Consider the following 20,472-nt stretch of genomic DNA (forward strand, 5'->3'; position numbering starts at 1 on the left):
TCGCTCCTCCAGCAGCATCAGAACAGGGCAAGAACGAGCCGCAAGCCATCTTCTTTGCCGAGGGTGGCGGGGAACAAAGCCGCGCAGTTACTTATTCAAACGGTGAGCATCCTCCTCGACGAGACGAAAAACCGATCCTGAGCGGCAGGCCTGCACGAGCGTGCGTCTCGTCAGGGAAAGCGCAGCAGCAGCACGAAATTGGCAGACGAAGGAGACTAGACAAGCCGGGCCAGATTCCAGGCGCATATTCGACAGGACAGCCAGCTATGGCGATGCATATATACGCGATGTGGTGGAGACGCTGCACGCCTTACCAAGATGCCGCGTTATGCCATGCAACCGCCTGAACGCGGCATGGCTCGCAGGCCGCAGACTGGTGTACCGTTCCGCCACGCTGCGCGTGCCTTCTTGCTCGCCCGTCTGCGCAGCGCTTCCGAAGGACGCCTAAGTTTGTGCATTGTTTCTGAAAGGAGACGCCCGGTCCGGGGCAATTGCCGGCATATCTTTCGAGGCCAGATCCGCCTTCTGCCAGCCACATCCTCCTCCTCCTCCTGTATGGTAAACTCAGGTTTTCGACCGCGGATATTCTAAACTTGCCTGTTCGCGCTTTGTTCAATGGGTTCGAAGCGTTAAAAAAAAGGGGGCAGTAGATTCAACGCATTTCTGAAAATTTAAATCAAGAAACCCTTATTCCACCGTTTGATTGAAATGCTATGCAAAGAGGCACATGATGCTCGAAATTTTTATTTAAATGAACGAGCGCACACCAAACTTCACTTTCTTCTCTGATCACCCAACTTTCTTTCTTTTTTCTTTTTGTTTACTAGGCTTTTTGGTTATGCGCTTAGTTTTCTGCTGACACCTCTGCAGCAAGACGAATGTGTTGGTGCCTGGCAATAAGTTTGTTCGGAGGTTTTGAAAAGACATATGACAAATGAAAACGTCATACAGACTCGCAAATTGTGGTATTTTATAAGCGCAGCATAACCTACGCTTTTTTTAATGAAGTCAGAACGCTACGAAAGCCTCCCCTCCTCTCATGATACACACGCACAAGCTCCATGAACCGGAAACTGATAAACTTTTATTGAATGCAGTGTCCCCATGAAAGAGTTGTGTCATAATTGGTTCCAAGAGCCTGTGCACGTAAATAGTGATACAAGACATGCTCATCTGTCGTCCTTGCACAATTAAACACCTGGTCAAACGGCCCACTGATGGAATGAGTAATGAGAGTTGACGGCACTAAGCCACAGCGTGCCTACGATCAACGTTGTAGTTGAAGGTTGATTTTGCCTCAACCGCCTCTTCGATGCGCGCGCACCTAAACGGAAGTCGCAAGCGCCTTCCTCGAAAAGAAGCAAACACCTAACGCTCCGATCTAAACATATGGCGGAGTCCGGCGGCGTCAGCTATTCGCATCAACGCACCTCGAGCAACTGAGAATGTCGTTGGGCACTTCACATTTGTCCGGTGCATCGGCAGTTGCACTTTGAGCGCCGGTTGCCACTTTAGGTGTCGTCGCTGAATCTGTTTATCTCGGAGATTGACGGGAGTGTCATGACAACGCCTCCACAGTGCGCCCTGTCAGATGCTGTCGTTCCGCGTACAGTGTTACGCCCAAAAATGAAGCAGAGCAGAAAACATCAGACTCTTGGCATATCTGCGCTTTCATACGCGAACCCCTTTTGCTTCTCGAGAACAGAGTGAAAAATGAGATGACGAAGACCACTACAGGCAATGAAGAAGAATCGGAGTAAATGACATTGCAATTTCTGAGGGTATACGGTCCCCTGATTGTCACAACCATATGTCTTAGTGCTAAAACCTACACCCTGACAAACACCACAGTGTTAGGTTTTGTGTTCCATGGATGGTTACTTGAAAAGTAGCCGAAAAAGGAAGCCCGCACCCGTATTTTAATAACAATGTGCTCCAACATGGAGTGTGGATGTATCATACGAGAATTGAAACTGGCGGCCTCGTGCTTCGCACCAGAACATGGTGGTACCCGGGTCATGATGCTTACAAGTTAGAAGATGTAATAAATAATAACGACTAAGTCATTCGTTTATTATGCGTTCACTAATCAGAATCACGACATAAATAACGGTAATGTAATATAACTGTGCCGGAATGTTCGAGCTTGCAACCAGAAAGCGACGAAGGTGCTGCTGAAGTTCCTGCGCTCAACCGACCTCGCTATGCTCCCGTGCTTGAGTGTGAGTGTGTGTGTGTGTGCGTGTGTGCGTTTTTTCTTCCTTATTTTTTTTACTTTTTTTCCCTTCCTTACCATTCTATCCCCCCCTACCCTTTCCCCCAGTGCAGGGTAGCAAACCGAAAAACTTCCTTCTGGTTAACCTCCCTGCCTTTCACTTAACCTTTCTGTCTCTCTCTTTCTTAAAGCTTTACGTGCCCAAAACCACGACGCAATTATGAGGCGCGCCGTAGTGGAGGGCTCCTGATAATTTCGACCAACTGGGCTTCTTTAACGTGCACCTAAATCTAAGCACACGGTCCTCTAGCATTTGGCCTCCATCGAAGTGAGACTTCCGCGGCCGGGATCGAACCCGCGTGTTTCAGATCAGAAGCGACATAAATAATGATACTCCTTCATATTCTCTGCATTTCTCTTATATTTGTCCAGAATTTTGTTGCACTGTACCCTTGAAAAACTGAATAGCTGGTTTTAGGCAGCTGCATGTTATTTCTCGATTGATCCCACAGTTCATTTTCCGTGTATAAATACCTTGATTTCATTATACCGCTGAAACCGTACCATTTTGCTTGTATAGAAACAACGCATTCGTCGTTCAACAAGTTTGGATGCCAAAAAGGGAGTAAATAGAGAGTGGCATATTAAAACAGAGCTTATGTACGCCAAAAAAAGAAAAAAAGAAAGGGAAAACAAGAAAACGATTAATAAAACACGTTGCGGGGCTAGTTGGTGATACATTCTTATTTAAAAATTGTAGCGCTATATTAGACGAGGACAATAGTTGGAGTATAGCGCCCGTCCTGTCATGTACCTTTCTTCTTGTCCTCGTCTAATATAGCGCTACAATTTTCAAATAAGAACAAGAAAACGAGACACCATTGTATAGGCCCCTGGCATTATTTTGCGTACTGAGCGTGTTTTGTACGCCCAGTAGGCTGCGTTCATAAATACTAATCTCCTTTTCCCAGAAGTATCTCGTAATTTTTCTTACATTAAAAAAAAAAGTGTGAGGACAGATGGCGATATTTTCTTGGAATTTCTGTATTACTTCCTTGCGCCAACGTGATCCAAGCTCTCCCAGGATCTCAAGACGCGCAAGGTATTTCGAAGAAAGGGGGACAGTGGTAATAAGACAATATTAGACAAAAATCCAAGTTCTCAGTGCGGTGGAGTAAAGCAGCCAGTGCAAGTATTCTCAGCGTTTCATAATTTTGCGACAGTCGATGTTTGCCTCATTTTACTCCGAATTCTGTAGTAGTTGTCGAGCATGGATTGCATTCATGGGAACTGGCAAATATTTGTTGCACGACGCAAAAATTAGGCGGGAACGTTCTCAACGGCAAAGACAACATGTAAAAGAAAATTTTTGAATGGTTTGCTGATCTAGACGTGTGTGCGTGCGTGCGTGCGTGCGTGTGCGTGCGCCTGCGTGCGTGTGTGTGTGTGTGCGTGTGTGCAAGTATATTATAGCAGAAACCATCTAACGAAGATCTTCAAAGTATAGTTGCGCCCAAAATGACTTGAAATATGCTGCCGGTAGACAAAGCGGCATCAATAGTGCAGGGTAGTGCTGCCATAGCAAAAAATCGGCGACGTCAACACTTTTTGACTACTGGTAATTCCAAAACCAGTTTCACGTTTGGCGTTGTCACAGTGTGGGCTTGGTGCCCATTGACCACCATGTTTCAACACATATTGAGCGCCACTGTACATGCGTTTGGCAGTTTACTACCGCGTCATAGTACATGCGTATGGCAGTTTAGTGCGTGCACACACACGCACACGCACACACACACACACACACACACACACACACACACACACACACACACACACACACACACACACACATTTCAAGCCGGAAACCTTGGGAAGGGAGGAATAGAGAGGTTTGCTTTTTTGAGCGAATTGTGTTCTTGATTAACATGCATTTCCTACATCCAGTTTATTCAGGTAGCGTTTATTGTTTAACTGTCTAGTTGTGCAGAGAACGGAGTCAGCAATCAGCGCATTTGCGGGTCACAACACGCGTGCTTCTGCACGAGATATCGTTAAAAGGGTTCTATTTGACCTGCTGAGGTAAGCGTCTGTGGCTTGGGGGTTAGAGCACCGGGCTTCAGTGCGAGAGGCCCGGAGTTCGAATCCCCCTACGGAACAATTTATTTATGTTTGTATGGTATCATATGCGTGGTCACAGTGGTCACAGAAAAAAAAAAAGTCGCGCGGGAGAGGTCGGGACGTGGCAACAACTTGGCTAAATATTTCTGAGTACGTTCTACAACTACTCAGGTGCGAAACATATGCCCTAGATTGAATTTATAGTTTCACCTTATTAAACGTAACAAATTCATTACTAATTTTCCTTCAAAAACAGTGTGAGTAACTGAAGGCAACAACGAAAATTAAGGCGTGGGCTGATGAGTTTCAGTTTACGGTTATCAGGTTCCCTTGCACATTTCATATTTGTTTATACTATTTCTTTTTATTATTATTTTCTTCCCTCTCTTCCGAAATCTTTTAATCCCATTCCCCATTTCTATACAGAGTGGCATGCCAGCGGTTATACAGGCGCCGGCAAAAATCTGTTTTTATAATAAAGAGTCTTTCTCTCTCTCTACGTTTATTGACTTTGTGACTGTTCGCACTGCCAACAAATGACGTAAGGACGAGAAGAAAACAGAAACACACAGGATGAAGCGCGTTTATTGGTTATTGTTTACGTTTACTGTTACGTTTATTGTTTGATACTAGTTGCGTGGAACAACTGGCACAGGTTTGACGACTGCCGGTTTTGTTTCCATGAGCGCGGATGCTATTTCTTTGCTGCCGTTGAGAGCGTTTGATTGTTGTTTGGTTCCGTTACATCGTAGGATGACATCATAAACAACGGGTCGCCCCCCATTACACACCTCCTACCCAACCTTCGTAATGAGAGAAAAAAAATGAATGAAGCATGGTGGTGGTGACAATGGTGATGATAATGCATACCTGTCTTTTCTCTCCATTCCCCGTCTCGTATGTGTCCTTTTTCCACGGCCGCTATGGAAATGAGAACTTTCACTACCGGGGCCCCGCTGAGGTGCTCATCATAGGTCGGGAAACTCACTCATGAGTCGACTCACTCAGACTCAGATTGAGCCGTGAGTCTGAGTGAGTCAGGCTGAGTAATATTTTCGTGAGTCTGAGTCCGAGTAAGTCCGGATGAGGAAAATTTTGGTGAGTCTGAGTCCGAGTCAGCCCTGAGGGCAAAATATATTTCATGAGTGAGTCTGAGTGAGCTCTACACTTTTTTGCCGACGTATGGTGCTCATAGCGCAATTCGTGCACTCTGTTGAAACCTGAGGTCCTGCGAAGAGGCGTTGGGTAAAGGCGTGCGTCATCTCAGTATTTCAGCATCCTACGTGTCGCACATACACTCTGAAGCAGCTACGACACGTTGTACTGTAATATTATTATTATTTATTCAGTTGGAAGGAATTATTATAACGTCACAACGGGCACTCAAGTAGATTACAAGAAGAGTCGCGCATTACTTTTGCGGCAAATCAAAATGCCCGGGTCGTCTAATCAGGAAAATTCGCCAGAAGCTAAACAGTGACCAATTCATCCACGAAACGAATGCTAAGAAAAGCGCCAACTCTCGAGATATCCGCGCTTAAAGGGACACTAAAGTGAAACAATGGATCAGTTTAGACTGAAAAATGACACTCCGAAAACTCTATCTATTGTCATTAATTTCACCATCACAGGCTCATTAATAGAAGAGAAAATGAAGGTCAAAATTTCACTTTTAAACTTCGCGCCGAAATCTCCGCACGTGACGTCACGAATTTCAAAATGCTTTATTCGTATTTCTGCTAGAACGTCACAACGAACTTTTTCTGAAACTCGGTGTGCTAAGGGCCAAACAACGAAATGTTCCTTTCCTTCGATCGCGTCCTCACCTTACGTGAAGCCTCCTTACAGCCAAGTACCGACGGAGGAAGGAAGCGTACTCTGAAAGCTCCCTTCAACCGTCCTCGCGGGAGGAATGGTTGCCGCGCTCCTGCGTTCGAGATTATCGAATATAAGCTTTGCTCACAAGCGTTTATTCTGTAAAAAAAAGTTGGGCCACCACATCACTTCCAAACTGAAATGTTAATATAGAGACGCGTGTACGCTTTCTTCCAACTGCGATTACTAAATGTGAAAAGCCACCGTAGTCGAGCGCAAAACGTGGTGCATTCTAGCAACACTGAAACGCCCACCTCTTTAAACGCTGTCCGTCTAAACGCGCTTCACTGTGCACGCACGCTCGCGTCTCCCCGCAGAGGTGGGGTGGAAGGGTTGCCTCGGAAACAAGCATCATGTGGGCTAGCTCATCACGTGGGCTAGCTGTGAGGTGAAGCGCTCGTTCAGGGCCAGGAGCGGACCTAAGGGCGCACGAAGGTAGCCCAAAAGCAACCTTAAGCTGAGGAAATGCCAAGGAAGCCTTCACCGAGGGTTCTTCAGTGAGGAATCTTTCAGAGTGACATAAGGCGGCCTCACCAAAATGAAGGCTTCCTTACTGAGGAAAGGAACGTTTCGTTGTTTGGCCCTAAGTCTCTGGCCCCCTCAGAGGACAATGCACTTCATATTTACCAACTAGGAACTATACGTAGGCGACGTCAAAATCTACGTAGGTACGTAGATCTTCACGTTGGCGTCGTCAAAATAGACGTCGTCAAAATCTATGACGTCACGGCGATTGGTGCGAGATTTTCAAGGTGGCGTCACCGCCAGCATTTTCTTTTTGTGTGTTTTCTCGCTTACCCAGCGTCTTCTCGCGGCAAACGTGGTGATTTTGGTATTGTGAAAGAGTAATTTACTTTACGAGAAAAATTGTTTTTCTCTTTAGAGTTCCCTTATAGTACGCTGGGAAATACAGTCGTGTGCTAGAAAAACTTTTTCATGGCCTGGCGTTTAAGACAGACTTGTAACACGCGGAATGGCGTCCATTATTAAGGCACTTCTCTTAAAAGAATGGCGTTCCGGCTAGCTATTTCACGAAACATTTTCTCCCTAGCAGTTCGAGACAATCTTGCGGCAGCTGCATGACGATGCGTATTCAACCGCTTAGTGAAGGAAAAGTATATATTAGAATTTATGCTTTCTATTATTAACAACGCTTCCGTTATTAAAAGAGGCAAGAGGGGGAAAGAACAAACGTCGAGGAGGATTGTTCGAGAACTCCACTTTCTTAAGGGAGGTTCTTGTGTTCCCCCATGGTCGCCCCCCCCCCCTTTCTTTAGTACACCCCGACTAAGATCACGCGTCAGGTGGCGCTTGTTTTCACATCTTCCCGACCAAGAAAATTGGAAACGCTAGTGCACTGTGAGCAGAAGAAGGGCATATTAATCGAATCTTGGGTCAATATTTGTGGAACAACGCCAGCTTGTACGAGAGTGCCCACTTCCGTCCAAGTTTTATTATCTCCGCCTCGTGTAGTTCGAGATGGTTCTCTTTCTGTCGTTTGCCGAGAATGGCCCTCTAATTTGAAAAAGCGTGTAAGCTGTTATCGAGAAAAAAAATTCGCAATGATGGCCACTGTTGGAGCTGGCTCAGAGTGTATATAAAACAGACGGGTATAACTATAGCGATTATATCACTTTTATTATACTTTCATCTGTTCAGTACTTCGTCATGGCCCTAAAATTGAGAATACTAAAAAGAAGTACTATGCAGCCTGCCCGTGTACTGTGAAAGACACTGGAAATTTTTTATTGGTAATTGCTTCGTATAATGTTCGCTACTCTGGTCTTGGAGCTCATGTACTACTTGTTTCGCAAATTTTATAGATGATCATTAAACACAGCTCACAAGACAACAATAATGGTAATAAATGTTGTGGTTTTAAGTCCCAAAACCACGATATGACTATGAGAGAGAAGACAAGAACGAACTATCACTCGCCATCGCTGAAGTCGGAATGCTTGTGATAATAAATTAACGGTAAAATCGTTTAGTACCTAGTAATGAAGGCTTTCATTACAAAATCAAGCGTCAGGTAAGCACCACCCTGATGTAACTGATGACGCGAAATACAACCACATTTGGTTAGAAATCCTGTTGCATGCAGCAGACTTGATAAATATGCCCTCAAAGTATGCACTGGGTGTTTCATCTACCATCTTTCATGAAACAAGCGTCTTTTTCTTTCTTGTTTTTGCAGAAAGTGACAAAAAGCAGGCGATTGAGATCAATGGCAACATTGTATGTTTAAACACTATTACATTCTTTTCATTTATTTTATCCCTGATATAATTGACAAACAAATTAAAACAAGGACATTATCCTATGCTATGCTTGGTTTGCCTTGCTTCTTGGGTTTATGTGAGTGAGACAAACCGTGATAAAGCCCTTGGCTTCCCTTCCCTTCTCACTCTCGTCTTCCCAGATGTTCACCCCCGAAAAGTTTTTTACTCGGCCGAGCTAATTTCGCATTCTGAGCTCTTCCGCTCGGCTTTCGAAGAAATCGAAGAGCGACTACGCGGAGAGCTGCGTTTCTCCGGAAAGCGTCGGTGTTTGGGGCCGGAATTATCGGCTCAGAATGTGAAATTAGCCGGAGTTAGTAAAAAATGTTGGGGACAAATATCTCGGAGCGTGGGTCCATTAAAGAAATAAAGCATGAATACACGCATACGACTCTCTTGAGTATACCAGAATAAGTAGGCACACCTAATGCAAGAAATTAAGAATAATGAATGAACTTCGGTAACAAAAGCCTTACAAAAATTATCCCGGCCGCGGCGGCTGCATTTTCGATGGAGGTGAAAATGTTTGAAGCTCGTGTACATAGATTTAGGTGCACGCTTAAAGAACCCCAGGTGGGAACAATTTCCGGAGCCCTCCACTACGGCGTCTCTCAATCATATCATGGTTTCGGGACGTTAAATCCCAGATATTATTATTATTAAAGCCTTAAAAGTTTAGTACACTGTGTGGAGACAAACATCTGTGCGAGCCGCATTTGCGTGGATTCGAAAAAGAATTGAAAAGCACTAGCGAACGTTTAAAGTGGCGGTATGACAATTTCCTGGTTATTACGTCCCAAACCCACTACACATAAGCAAGGATAATCCAAAGCACACTACATAAGTGTGCATCGGATGAATTCTGAACACCTGGGGTTCTTTAACGTACAGCTAAATGCAAGCATATGGATGTTCTTGCATTTCGCCTCCATCGAAATGCGGATTCCGTGGCTTGGAATCGAACCCGCACCTTCGTGCGGTCATCGCCACGCCATAACTTCCTCCACCACGGCGGATAAGGATTCAATGTATCGGTGGCATTTTGTTCGAAGCCCCGTGCCTTTTTCGAAAATTCAGACGATTTATCACGTATTCGCTAGGAAGTTTTACACAGTCTGGGGCTAAATCAGCTGAAACAATAATGCATTTGGCCGCAGTAATTCGGGACGCATTACAGAAAATAATGGGGCTAAGCATGCACAGGATTTCAACTGCTATATATCCATCAATAAGCATTCGCGCCTTCTCATATCTGACGCGACAATCTCGTAATGTGCCTGAAAAAAAAAAAAGAAAAAGAAAGGTGACGGATCCCAAGCATATACATGGTAATCGGTTTTATTAAACCTAAAGGTAATTAGAACCTAGAAAAACAGGGAAGAAACCGCTTAATTTTGCTCATTTGGACTAAAGGCTAGGTAAAATAAGCTAGGCAAAAAAAAAACTGGCTGGCTGGCTAGCCACGTGCAGGCAGGATACGAACCCGCGTCTACATACATACATGCATACATACATAGTATAGTCTTTATGATACCCCGCTTTATTTTATAGTACAGCCCTGTCGGCCTCTATTATATATATATATATATATATATATATATATATATATATATATATATATATATATATATATATATATATATATATATATATATATATATATATATATATATATATATATATATACACCCTCAAGATTGGTAACCTTGGTGTCTGATGTTCGCAAAGAGCGCTAATGAAGTGCGAGAGATCAAAAACGTATTGCAGAGCTTCAGTTACCCAGACTTCATGCCGTTTCGAGTTAAATGATGCACAACACGTACGGCGCATCTTTTCGGCTCTTCCGTATTTCTTTCTTTATTTTTGGTTTGTTTGTCGTCACTTCCTTCTTCGGGACCTTGAGAAGTTTCCAGCGAAAATTTGCGCCATAACGTGCACGCCCTCATCGTGTCGGCGAGAGAAGCACACGCGCACAGCCAGCCGCGCGAGGCACGGATCGCTCGTGGCGCCCGTCGTTCCCCAGGCACGTCGGTTCCTCGCACTCATAACGAGAACGAGCTGCGGGCCTCTTCGGAAGATCATTTATCGTCCACATCGTCTAGAGCCCTCTCGGTGCTACCATTAGAAAGAAAAAAAAAAACTTGCAAAGTGATTATTTTTCAGAATTAAGGGGCCCATCGCGAATATTGAAAGATGAACGTGCGTGTATATATAACGTTAGCGCTGGCGCTCGGTTTTTTAACTCGACTCTACGAATCACACTCCTGAAGACGGAACGAGACGATAGAAAAAAAGAGGTGGCGATATTTGAGAGAGGGAAGCGTGGAATAAAGCCGCCCACGCGCTTTTCTCGCAGGGGAGCAATTAGGCCGGGGCGCTCGCAAGGAAAAGTAACGCGGTTTAATGTGCCCGAACACCGCCGGTGGAAAGTTACGGAAGTAAGAGTGTTCGAGTGATAAGGAGCTATCGCAGTTTTTTCCCCTCTTCCTTTAAATGTATAAATTCGAATAAGTATGCCGCCTAAGATGGTGGGGTAATGGGATTGAGTTTTATACGCAATGAGATAAAGCAGTTGGCGGTGCCAAAGGTGTGTAGGGGCAGGACCTCGAGAAGAGTTGGGCGAGAGAGACGAGAGCGAAGGGCACAGCTGTAGACTGCACCGACGCACAAACGTACGCCACACACATGACCATGTAGTGGAACGCATTGGTATACTACAGAACAGAGTAACCACAGACATAGTATATAGGGCGGCAGGATTCGCCGGTGTAAACTTGAGGGCGAAAGAATGAGACTCAAGAAACGTGTTTTAAGGGTCACCCGTGACTCAGATAGAATTTTGTGGAAAGAAGCCCTTTTTTTTTTAGTCATTTTAAGCGTTATACATCGCCAGATAGTACGCTTTTCAAGTAGGAGTACAAGGGAGGGTGGTTAGCGGGGGTTGCACTCCCTAACACACCTACCTGGTAAACAGGGCCTGAGTGGCACAGTAGGAAGAGCGCTAATGGTACTGGTTTGCCCTAAGATCTAAACAAACAAACCTAAAATAAGCACTCTATAGCGTACACAGAAATCACCCGCGAAGTACCTCGAAAGAGGGCTTATAGCTCCGTAATACGCCATCTCAGGCTTCTGCGCCAATTTAGGGGGTGCAATAATGCAATAATTCCCTTTTTGTCCTCATATAATCCGTTCTTTCGAGTTTGTCATCGGTCTGTCGCTCATAAAGCTACCTATATGTCAAAGTTACCTACCAGTTTCCGCTGATCCGGAAAGATGTCAGTGCCCTTACTTGAGGTCCTCATGCTGCATATTGCAACCTAACAAGGGCGATGACATGTTAGAGAAGCGGAGTGAAAGGGGGGGAGGGGGGGACTTTGACATCATTTCTGCGTTGCGATTATTGCACTTCTTTACCGCCTCATAGAGCTACCAGCGAGTGCCGGCTATTATCACCCGTGGTAATGATCGAGCTGCGCACTTTGGAGGCAGCGGAACTTGAGGGCAACCGTAATGAAAGTCTCCAAGTTCACCGAGACTGCGCCCATAGTGATCCCTATTTATTTTTTAACTTTTCAAAATGAATATTTAAGGTGACCCGTGCTGAATACAGACATTTTGAATAGTGCGCGAAACTCTCAGCCGCGGGAGAGTTCTCAGCAATGGCGCGAGCTTCTCAAACGCGGATCAATATCGCAGGCAGTACCACTATTTGTTTAACGTAGCCGAGGACGAACTCAGCGATGCTGATGTTGCAGTGTTTTGCGATCTGCATAACGCAGAAGAATGCCGAGAGTAAGGCATAGAATAAATGTGCTATATGTATTAAGGTCAAGTTAGAAACCTCATTAACATTTACTGCTAAATTAAAATGAATAAGTATCAGTGCCTACAAGAACCAGTGAAAAGAAGAAAAACTCCGTGAACCAAGCCCGATTATTCCATTCTGCCGTATATAAAGACCTCGTGGTGGCCTCTTTCACCGCTCCTTATATCCCGATGCGATTAAAATGTGGAATAAACTTGCAAAAGCTTTTACATTATGTCGATAAATCTACGTACTTTGATTTCGTCCTTCATCAGTCTGAGAGCTGACAGTTTTGCTAAATAACTAGCTAAAATGAGCCTACCGCGTTATAGACGACGCAAGTTAAGCAAGGCCGAAACGTTAAGCCACCTTCCAGGAAGAAATTACAAGAGCTCCCGTGGGACTTAATAGGCAACGAAGAATTAGGTATCGATAAAGCAAACACAAAACCGCAGAGAAATAACCCCGCAATGTCCGTTCGTCGCTTCACTATTTCAGTCACGGTAAGCCAGGTTTATGATCTTGACATAAAGTGAAAATGCACACTATGGGCATCGCCCTATGCGTGAATAACTGTAATAAATAAAAAAAAAGGTGAAGACAAGAATGCACGTGCAAATGGTTAAAGGCAAACCCATTCAGCCTACTATACGACCGGTTCCTACACATCTATGGAGAAACGATTTCGAAGACTCTTCCCTTGTCGCTGCTCGTTTAATGCGCGAGGTCTCGCTGCCAGAGAGCCGCCACAGTGTCTGCACACTCGGGAGCATAAAAAATTCATGGAGCACTGTCGCGCCACCCGAAAGGCGATCCATATATTTTCTTTCTGCTTGCCAATCAGTCCGACGGATCAGGCAACGAAAGAAAAGAAAAAAAAAACCTATACAGCGTGTAGAACTTCTTGATTCCGATGTCGTTGACATTCTGCTGAGCCCAAGGAACTTCACGATGTGTCTACACAGCTTGCGGTTCACTGAACGAGCAAGCAGCAGAAACATAAAGAAGCGAAAACGCCGGAGAGTGGTCCACTTATTCCGGTTCGCGCGTCGGCGACTTGGCTAATACCCCTTCCCGTATGTCGCTTTCGTCATCGCCACATCATACAATGGAGCATGCAGTCGACACGGGCAGATGACCGAGTATTGCTAGTTTATGACTCAGTCTAGACAGTTATATACCCCTTGACGCGCGAGGGCAAACAAATGTGACCATGAAAAGAGAGAAGGGTCACCGCACACACGTTGACAAGAGCAAGACTCGCGCTTCCAATGCTCAGAAGTGATTGAGCTATATACAGAAGCCTTTAGTGTTTCATTATAGCTGAATTGGCTGCTGACGAGCGATCAAGATACACAAGAAACAGAACTTTCAGATTTTTATTGTTTTGAACGAATGGCGGCCGAGAGATGGAAACTTGAAAACACGAGTTTAAGCCTGTGAAACCAACTTGAGACGAGCATACGGTACTTACTAAGCATACCTCATGCACTCTTAGCAAGTGTTGTAAGCACCAGGTGCAAACGATTGCGAATACATCGTGTAACTTAAATTGTTTTTACGAAGTATTACATTCTTTTTACAGTCATAACAAGAGCAGATTCAAGATGCCCACTTTAGAAACAGAGAATATACTGCAACAGCGAGCACTAAACACTGTAAGACAGGAAATGTAAATTTAGCGCTTCGGAACGGTCACCCGTTGAGTTGTGGTTCGCTTGCAGTCGCAAAAATATCTTTCAGCTGCAATCTAACGTTCATAAACAGCAAGTAGCAGCTTTTTTTTTTATTTGCAGTGTTTGCTATTTAGAAAGTGTAAGTCCCGCTTCCTTTGATGTGCATAGGTTAGCGCATTATAAGACCCTAACAAGTGACCATAAAACGATTTGCGTTTTTCTTGAACAGTACAGCCTTCAGGTTGTATAGGCCCATAAGCTTTGTTTCTTTACATGCCCCAATATCGACTGTCTGAGAACAAAGACAAGAAAGCTGAGAAATATAATATAGTAAAAACGCTTGAACAACCCATGCCCTTGGTTATCTAAAAAAAAACGTAACGATCGCATGTGGTGACGGCAGTTGGCGTCGCTTTTACCATAGCTTTCCCTCCGTTTAACCAAAGACCGAACAAGAAAACGGTGAGCAACGGAAGAAAGAACGGACAAAGAACAAGTATCAAGGACTCGGCGCAGTGCATCGCGCGATAACAACATCACACTCGTCTGAGTGCGCTTTACCGCGCGTGGGTGTGTGGAAACAGGCAGCGTGTATACATACACGTGAAAGCCGCTTGCCAGGGCTTCTCGCACCTGGAGAGCGGAGGAGAGGCAAGGGGACACGCGGCGCCCCAAAGCAAAACGATAATGCGCATCTCTCCGAGACGAAGAGACAGACCGACTACGCTGCTGGCGTTATGCCACGCGCCACTGCCGCCCAGTGCGCCGCGCAAAGGACCAGGACCGCTGCAGGGCACGTTGCTCTTGCGGCCCGAACCGCGGCTGCAGTCTCTGTACGACACAGCGCATGTTTGTCTGGAGCACACTGCGCAGCGCAGGCGCACAGCCTAACGCACAGCGGCGTTAGGCACCGTTCTCGCTGCTGCAGGCCCCGCCAAAGCTGCGAGGGCAGCCTCAACGCCGCTTTTGAGTGCACGAGTGCGCACGCATCAGACGGCGACATCGCGAGACTGTGCACGCTCCGTTTCACACTAGCCGGACCGCGCAGTGAAACGCACTGGCGCGCTTTTTCGCCATCTCGGCGACCTTGAATGCGTGCTGGCACGTTGTACTGCGTTGTATGCCTGAAGCGCCTGAAGTTCCAAGCGAGGTTTTCGTAAAAAAATTATTTTCTTTATTTTATCCGTAGTTGCATTCGCTCTTATCCGGCTGTTGAACTTGTCTGCAAAGTGGGCAATGAACGAAATTACTCTCTGGATGGTTGGTTACTGGGTGTACTAGTTCCGCTCGTTGAATGCGCTTGAATTACACGGCATCGTTGGGGCAGGTCACCGTGAACGCGTAGTACGATGAAATTTCTGGGCCTCCCTGCACCGCTTGCGGCGTATATAGGCAACAGCCAGCGAAACTGAGTTCTGTGCAGTGCTGCGTCGCGTACTTCGGCCAATCTCATTGCGCGGGCACTGAGCGGGCCGAAATTTAATAGCGTAAGATCAATGCAGTTTGCACCATTCAAGAAATCGACGACACTCTGGCTGCACTGTGTTGCTGTCAGAACAGCGAAAGAGCGCAAAAGCACTAGCTTCATTTTTACTTTCCCATCTTCCCTTACCGCTTTTCCATGCAGGTAGAAAACTGGATATTTAACTTTCAGTTAACCTCCCTGCTTTACAAATATAATTTTCTTTCTCTCTCCCTCGTTCTCAAAATTTATTTCAGTGGAACATCGTCCACCTACCACACTCGCTCATTCTTTCGGTTGCGCCATTGCCCCGTTCTTGGAGTTTCACTGAGATTCCCTGCGTACTATAGTCTCGGCCGCTTAGATGACAGATTGTTCATGGAAAGAAAGATCGTTGAACCTCGACCGAAGAGCTGTAGTTATTCGTACTGTCGTCAAAGGCGCTGATGCATTTCTTACAATAAATGGACGATGCGCGAACACTTTGAAGTGAACATTCGTCCAACGGCGCTCGCGCACTGACTCCGGTTTCTTATCTCTCGTTCACAATTTTCGTTTCCTAAGCCAGCGAACCGGGTCCCAACCTTCGTTCACTAAAATCAGTGCCTATTATTATCATTCATTCATTCATTCATTCATTCATTCATTCATTCATTCATTCATTCATTCATTCATTCATTCATTCATTCATTCATAACAAGAACAGCACAACTGACTTCTCCTTACCTTCCTCCTACTATTCTTTCTTTTTGCGCTAATACGCACTAAACTTGCGCCTACTTTTAGTTCACCGTACGCGCTATGGTGCCTACTCATTACGCGAAAGAAACTGCGGCCTTATTATTGTTTTACTGAAGTAATAATAATATCTGGGGTTTTAACGTCCCAAAACCACGATATGATTATGAGAGACGCCGTAGTGGAGGGCTCCGGAAATTTCGACCACCTGGGGTTCTTTAAAGTGCACCAAATCTAAGTACACGGGCCTCAAACATTTTGTTTTACTGAAGTCAGAGTGACTGGACTATGTACGCATGGCAGTGTGAATACAATTGAAGTAAATAACTATACAGTCGGCACAAAAGCGTTTAACCGTGCAGCTTCTCGATTTGTCGCTCAAAACGGCGGCTGCGACGCAAGGTGGAGCACGAGATATGTGGTGGCGAAGCTGTTGCACAGAAAAGAAATTGTGAAAACGAGAGAGCTTCATTACTGCACAGCCTATTAACCGATCCAGCGCGTGTCAGTTGAAAGAATGCTAGGACGGCGTAATTTAGTGGCAACCGCGTCAGTAAACTCGCTCAACAACCCATACGCTAAATATTCAAACCTTAATTCTGCAAACGTCTTAATATATTGTGAAGCTGATACTACTGAGAAAGGGCAACTTGAGGCACTCGCAATTTACTGATTTAAGACTTGAACTGAGCTAGATAGCTTGAAACGCGAAGAGGAAAGAAACGGCGATATGCGGCGCGACATTTGGTGGAACCTAAAATTGAGGTAACAAACAAAAACCTCGAACGTGGAGGCAGGAAACTCAGGATGCATAAGCCAAGAGAGAACGAAGTGCATATAGGAAGAGAAGAAAGCTGCGTCAGGAAGAAAAAATAAAGTAAAAGGAAGGTGGTGAACACACATGCAGCTGTTGTAATTTAGCAGCGAGACACTGCTGTATATAACGAGAACAAATAAAAAAAGAAAGATCACTGCATTCAGGCGCCTGTGAGAGTCGCAGAGCGTATACTTTCTGCGAGGCCTACTTCCTGGACGGGTCGATAAGCTTGAAATAGCCAGCACGTGGTACAAGAGCGCCGTCGCAGAGCGCATGAATAAAACCACGAGCGAAACAAAACTGCGTCGGAACTCCAAAAACTGTTCCATAAGCGGCTACGTACCGTGCACACTTTAACCTAATTTGGCGAGCATGCTAGATTTTCCTTTTCTAAGCAAGACTTTGTACACAGGCAGTGCAGAGTACATGCGATCATGCACTGCAGAATTACTGCAGAGAAGCGTAGGTTTGGGACAAAGTGTAGCAAGAAATGCAATTTTCCTTATTTGCAAGCGTTCTTTCCAGCAATGCGCTTTTATAACGCTAATGATGATCATTTCTAATGAGAACAAAGTGCTAACGGCACGCGACGGAGGGCCTTGTCTCTTGCGCGTAGTTTATTTTCGAGAGCCACGTGTACATTTTTCATGTCATAAGAGAGGCGAACTGTTTGTACAACTTGATTGAAGTAACAACTTCAATCAAGTACAACTTTGTACAACATGATTGAACAAAAGCGCAACGACTTCTAAAAAATTAAGGAGCCCTTGCCCTGTCCGGAAGATGGGAGCAAGCAAAGATTGACGTGTGCGCGCCTGACGTATTGCTTTCTTTCTTCTTTCTTTCTTTCTTTCTTTCTTTCTTTCTTTCTTTCTTTCTTTCTTTCTTTCTTTCTTTCTTTCTTTCTTTCTTTCTTTCTTTCTTTCTTTCTTTCTTTCTTTCTTTCTTTCTTTCTTTCTTCCTTTCTTTCTTTCTTTCTTTCTTTCTTTCTTTCTCTCTTTCTTTCTCTCTTTCTTTCTTTCTGTCTTTCTTTCTTTCTTTCTTTCTCTCTCTCTCTCTCTCTTTCTTTCTTTCTTTCTTTCTTTCTCTTTCTTTCTCTCTTTCTTTCTTTCCTTCTTTCTTTCCTTCTTTCTTTCTATCGCATTGCGCATTGTTCCCTCCTAGCTGTTTCCTTCTTGCATGCCGAGATTTGGACCGTCATCCACGTGCTTAACAGCGGAACACTCGCGTTGCTACAGGCAACAACGACGGTCATGCGTTCATATCAAACAACAATGAAATATGGCAACGTAAAAGGTCAAATCACCTCGATAAACGAGCAGATTCCTATATAAGAAACGGCTGATCGCCGAGTGGCCCACCATCGAGAGATCAACTTGGAAAACAGCGCATAAAAACACGCTTGTGACCGGCGCCCTTTCTGGGGCCGCATTTCTTTACTCTTGCCGGCGCCGAATTTTTTGCGCACGACGCCGCCACCAAAATCTGCGAGTTATAAAAGCTTCGCTTAAAACATTCCTTTCATTTTGTCACCTAAAACACTACGTGACCTTATCCATCTGCGCCGTGCGGATGGCGCTCGAAGTGCTGGTGCCTCCGAGGGTAACCGCCCACTCACCGCAATCGTCGCACTTTCACTTTCTCTAATGCAAATACATGCGTGAGAAGTGGGCGTGAGAGAAGAGTGCTAGCGATCCCCACGAAGCCGTGCCTTTCTTTTAAATCTTTATTTGCCGCACTGACAACGCAATCACTCGCTGTCCCAGCTGACAAATCACGCACGCTATAGACTTGAACGGCGCAGGCTGCTGGCGCTGCTGCCCGTTTTCCGTCCCCTCCTTTTCCTCGTACAAGCCATCCCCAACAGGAAGCGTGCACACTCTCCATTATTCCTCGTGTGGCACCCATGTTGTTGACGCCCTCTTTCCATCATCTCTTCGTTCATCTTGAGTTGCACGGCGTGTCAAAACTGTTGTCCTTTGCCGCCCCTTCAACGGGCGGGTGTGCTCGGTGTTCTGAACTGCTTCGTTCCCGTGCCGTTTTCGCGTCGTTATTTTCAGTGTCGCCCATCTGTCGACACTCTAGGCGTCGTATCTTTACTACACCGGTCGTGACAGCGCATTTACGGTTATGCCATTAAACGTTGACGTTTCGGGCACGTGCAAGTGACATTTACAAGGGAAGCCGATCAACATGGCCTAAAGAAGGTTTCGCAGATTGTAACGTAATTAGATAAAAACTTTCCGAGCGTATGGGGCACGGGTTGCGCTGCGTTCTGAGAAGCACCTCGCTGTCTCGCACTAACACAGGCACTGACGCTGTCACGGTGAAAGGGCGCAACAAAACAAAATCGTCTGCCGCATCAGTTTGGACATAACATTGTGCGTGATCGGCTTTAACCTCCGCGCATACTTAATTAATTTTGGAGAAATGAGTGCTGGGAATGTTTGTATCGAGGGCGAAAATTATCAGCAACCATGTTACCTAGCTGCTTGCAGGGCGACATGACCTGTTAGGAAGGCTCGATGTTTCTTTCTTACCGACCGGAAAGCTTGAATAGCGAAAGGTGCAGTTAGATTCCACGCTTTGTCGTGAAGAGCAGTAAGCTTATAATCAGTTTACACCATACTGCCTCACGAAATCGCCAGTGTATCCGCCCAAAATTAATTAAGGGGGTATTAAATGTAATAAACACGATATCATTAAAAAGTACACTGTAGTGGAGGAATAAATTTGACCACGTTCATTTCTTTAATGTGCACGGCACACGGGTGTTTCCACATATCACAGTAATCGAAACATGCCTGCCACAGGCGTGATCGAACCCGCGACCCTATGCTGAGCAGTGCAACGCCATAGCCACTGAATAATCGCGAAGTGCAGTGTGCCTTAAGTGCCTAAATAAGTAAAGCTGATGTGTTGTTAAGGGTTCCTACATACAAGGCGACCGTTTAAAGGCCGGATGTGCTAATTGTTCGGGTTTAACGTCCCAAAACCACGACATGATTATGAGGGACGGCGTAGTGGAAGACGCCGGAAATTTTGACCGCCTAGGGTTCTTTAACATGCACTATAATTTAAATACGCGGACCGTTAGCATTTCACTTCCATCGAAATGCGGCCGCCGCGGCGGGGTTTCACACCCGCGACCTTCGGGTCAACAGTCGAGCACCATAACCACTAGACAATCGTGGCGAATTTTGAAAGCCAATTGACAAAACACTTTTTAGAGCGCAGTTCTTCGGCGCCCGTTCCTGCGTTGAGCGGCGTCGCCGTTGGCTGTCGTCGGCGTAACCGATAGAGCGAACGAGGACGAAAGAGAGCGGACGCGGAGTCTGTCGATATCACGAGTCACTGGCCTCTAACCTCGCTTTCTTCCCCCGTCACGCGCACTGGCCCCTCGGTCGGAACTCGTGCGCATGCAGGGCTAGTACGTGCACTGCGGCTAGCTTCGCTTGTCCTAACGAGGATATCGGCGTTT

General features: G+C 45.6%; 1 protein-coding gene across 5 annotated transcripts in view; it reads right to left on the reverse strand.

Annotated features, from left to right (window-relative positions):
• LOC119378124 (potassium channel subfamily T member 1) overlaps nt 1-20,472 on the reverse strand; it is a 613,885-nt gene that overhangs the window by 268,014 nt on the left and 325,399 nt on the right. The window lies entirely within an intron of this gene.

Source organism: Rhipicephalus sanguineus, chromosome 1, assembly GCF_013339695.2.
Source record: "Rhipicephalus sanguineus isolate Rsan-2018 chromosome 1, BIME_Rsan_1.4, whole genome shotgun sequence".
NCBI lineage: Eukaryota > Metazoa > Arthropoda > Arachnida > Ixodida > Ixodidae > Rhipicephalus > Rhipicephalus sanguineus.